This window comes from Myotis yumanensis, unplaced genomic scaffold, assembly GCF_028538775.1.
Source record: "Myotis yumanensis isolate MYYU_CA2020_CCGP unplaced genomic scaffold, mMyoYum1.0.hap1 SCAF_7, whole genome shotgun sequence".
NCBI classification, from domain to species: Eukaryota; Metazoa; Chordata; class Mammalia; order Chiroptera; family Vespertilionidae; genus Myotis; species Myotis yumanensis.
The window spans coordinates 57511035-57515399 of NW_027223758.1; positions in this window are offsets into that span (position 1 = coordinate 57511035).

Below are 4365 nucleotides of genomic sequence, written 5' to 3' on the forward strand. Positions count from 1 at the left end.
ATTGCTCCTCTCTGAGTCTTTTTTCCCTGTATTCACTCACTTATATATACAACTTGTTACAAAGAAACAAGAACATCTTGACCAGGGACGGGGAACCTTTTTTCTGCCAAGGGCCGTTTGGATATTTATAGCACCATTCACAGCCCATACAAAATTATCAACTTAAAAATTAGCCTGCTATATTTGGCCAAACATTTAATTAACTCACCCCTAATGCCTTGGCAGAGCCAGACCAAATGATTTTGTGGGCCTTATATGGCCTCTGGGCCAGACATTCCCCACCCCTGATCTAGAGGTAATCCATTATTCAATTATGTTGACCATGTAACACTATAATTCCAGAAATCAAAATTTAATTCACATCTGTTTGGAATAACAATAAAGGTTATATCACTTTTTAATTCCATACCACTCAAAAATTTCCTAAACACTGTTGAGGATGGAGCTTTAGGCAGCTTTCTCTGAACATAATTTCCTACCTGCTTCCTCATTAAGACATCCCTGTAATTAAAAAAAAAAAGTTCATAAGTTGAAGAACACAGATTTTTATTCATGAACATGTTTGTCATAAGCTTGAGTGATTCAAGACAGACACAACTCTGCTTGTAATTCTTCTGTGCTATCTTCAAGGCTAGATTTTCTGCTTTCTTATGGGAAATTTTACTCCATCACTCTACTGAGTTTCCTTCATCTGTGACATTAGGATTGATATATTTCAGAAACACCAAGGAGATGACCAAAACTCAGAGATGTGGGCAGCCCCTACCTCCAAACTCAGGCCTTGAACATTTGGGGACAGAGACATAAATAGGAACTGGGGACAGAGAAGGAAAAAGGAGGAAAAGACTGGAGGAGAAAGGGAGAGAGTCCCTCACATATAGGGGGAAACCGGAGACATGTCATATAAGGCTCCTTTGAGAACAAGGAAGCCAAATATTTAATTTGTTTAGTAATCTGTTGCCTGAAGTTGTAGTATACCTAGGCCCTAGGGCAACCATGTAATTTATGGCCCAAACTTGGGCCCTTTGAGAATAAAAGGGGGTGCTAATAATAATTATGCAATGTCAGGACATATAAAACAGGGCTATCACTGGCAAACCAGACCTATTGTCCCATCAAGCATAACCTACATGTCATTATCCTCATTATTCAATGAAGTCAGCCACACCCAGATGACTTGTGTGAGGTTTTCATAGGGAAACTTAAAAGTGAGAAAAATAACTCCACTTCACCCTAGCCAGTTTGGCTTAGTGGGTAGAGCATCAGCCTGCAGACTGAAGGGCCCCAGGTTTGATTCGGTTCAAGGGCACATTCTCTGGGTAGCGGGCTCGATCCCCAGTAGGGGGCGTACAGGAGGCAGCCGATCAATGATTCTCTCTCATCATTGATGTTTCTATCTCTCTCCCTCTATCTTCCTCTCTGAAATCAATAAAAAATATACTTAAAATAATAGTAATAATAACTCCACTTCAAGTTTTGGATGGTGAGTGATGCTGAACAGTAACAACTTCCCCATGTTTGCCCACACTCTCTCTGTCCATTGCACTACCCCAGTGGGGAGTCAACTGAGAGCTGGTCATGGTGATTAAGAGAGAGGCCAGGTGGGGAAAAGCCTCTCGCACTGCATGTGGATTTGGAATCAGCCAATCGTTTGAACCCTGGCCAATAAATTGGGTACACCATGTTGTGCCCTTGTTGCACTTCCTTTCTCTCCACACAGCGATCAGACAGGAGTTAAATGTATTCTCACCTAGAAAACTAAATATTTAAATTTTAATTTAAAACTATGTACTAGATGCTCCTTTCCTCTGGGCACCTCTGGCTAACTTCTATGGCAGCAATTTTCAACTGCTGTGCCACAAGAATTTTTAAAATATGTAATACCTGACAAGTCACTGACTTCTTTTCCTTAAAACTGTCAAATTAAAAAAAAAAAAAACAGTGTAAAATGGAAACAAAGGGCCCCTTGTTCAAAATGTATTAAGAATATCAAGGCAATGACATGAGTAAAATAAACCAAGCACAGAGTCCTGTGGTTGTATGTGTTGCATGCCCGTGGAGTGGGTCCTGCTGCTCCTCCTCTCCACTCTACCAGACAGCTCTTCGTTTATGACCCAGGGCTTTTCTTAACCTGTGGCACTCATACATGGCTAATCTGGAAGACTGAGTGAATTACAGTCCATGAGACAGTGAATTAAATGCCACCTCCCTCTGTCAGCCAGGTGGCTAATTCCAAGGTGCATTCTACACGGCTCTCCAAGGGGGCCAGTAGGAACCAGCTGCAGCTGTCTACAGTGCTCAATAGCCTGATGATGAACCCAGGAATCGGTGTTCCCCCATTCCTTTGCCCACACACAAGTATGTCTCAGACTCTGCTCTCAGGCTTAGACAAAAGCACATTTTTAGTAAAGTACTTTGTAAAGACCTGGCTCATCGAAGCTCTCCCTCTCCCTTTCTGACCTGCAAGAGTCAGTAACCAGAAAAGAGAAGTGAGAAGCAAATTCTGATCACAGTCCAGAAGAAGAAAAGAAAAAAGAGAACTTTATGCTCATTCCACCTTCCATCTTCTCAATTCACCCCTCTCCCCAACCATTTACCCTTCTTTGCCTCAACACCATGAACTTGTATTGTTTAAAATGCATCTGTTAAAAATAAATGAATAAATAAGTAAATAAAGCAAGCAAGCATCTGTTTACTTCGTGATACAAAAATTCTAGAAATTCTATTTATTGATGTCTTGTTTTTCCTGACATTCATTTGGCCTTTATCCTGTAATAATCTCACTGAAAGAGAAAACATGATCATGACTCAGGCTCTAAATGAGGAAGGAGAGCAACATTCATTATTTCACCAATAATACAATAAACTCATTTAAAGGAAGTAAAGCACTCTCAAGACACCACTTTAAAAGAATAAAGGGCAATTGGATTTTTTGTTAGCTAAGAACCACACTCTGATAACTATAAAAAATTTTATATATTTTACTTGCTTTATATGTTACAGTATTATATTTTTCTTTCCCAAAATAGTATCCTTTCTTTCATATATGTTATTCATCAGCACAGTTATTCAATAACCTCTCTAAGGAGCCATATTAGAGCAGAAAAACTATATAAAACAGTAAAATAACCTTGGCTGACCAGCTTGGCTGACCTTCCAATCTGGGTTCTGCTACCTACTAGAAGCCCACCCTTAGGCAAACTTCAGTAAAAACTCAGTAATCCAACAGGGTCCATACTGATACTATACCAGTATCAGTATTGGATTTTTCTATACTACTGATACCATAGTTACCAAAATATATCTCAGTTTTTATAATTAAATATAATACTTTAATATATTATTATAAAAGTATAATACTGTAAGTACATAATAGAAGAGTATATTCTAGAAACCACTGAATATAATTGGCTATCAATACATTAGTCAATCATACCTATAGATATGATAAATAGCATAAATATTAGTTTGATTTTTCATGGTGTGCTTATTAATTTGTTAGTATAAGATAATTCATTGCAGGAATATCATGGTGCAAAGTGTCTTTGTTAAAAAATATTTATATCAACTTTAAAAAATATTATATTCTAACTTAACTTTTTTTTACCAAAATCATAACACACTATTTATGTAACTTAAATAAATGTATTCACATATTTATTGATTCAATAAATATTTCTTGAAGACTACTGTTTACCTGGAGGTAAAATAATACATGAAGTAGAAATGCATTGAAGCCTTCAGGAATTTATAGTCTAGTCAGGAAAACAGACAAGTTAACATGCAATTAGAATACAAAGCAATGTGTTGGGAAGAATGTACAGAGAATGATGGAGGAGGTCCAATCTACTTTAGCAGTGCCTAAAAGGAGCATTTATTCCATACTTGAGGGGTCAGGAAATCTTCCAGGAGGATACATTAAGCTGAGACTTATAAAATGAGGAGTAGGGGCTGGCCAAAGAGGCATACAGAGATGGAGAAGGTTTAAGGCAGAGAAACTATATGTTCAAAGGCCTAAGCAAGACAGCAAGGTATATTCCTTTTTTAAATATATTTTATTGATTTTTTACAGAGAGGAAGGGAGAGTGATACAGAGTTAGAAACATCGATGAGAGAGAAACATCAATCAGCTGCCTCCTGCACGCCCCCTACTGGGGATGTGCCCGCAACCCAGGTACATGCCCTTGACCGGAATCGAACCTGGGACCCTTCAGTCCGCAGGCTGACTCTCTATCCGCTGAGCCAAACCAGTTAGGGCAAGGTATATTCTTTAAGGGACACCTATTTCAAGGTTTCACATGGCCTTATTATTCAAAGGTTTTAAATGGGTTGTATTCCTTAATGTGAATAAAATTTACTTTATAT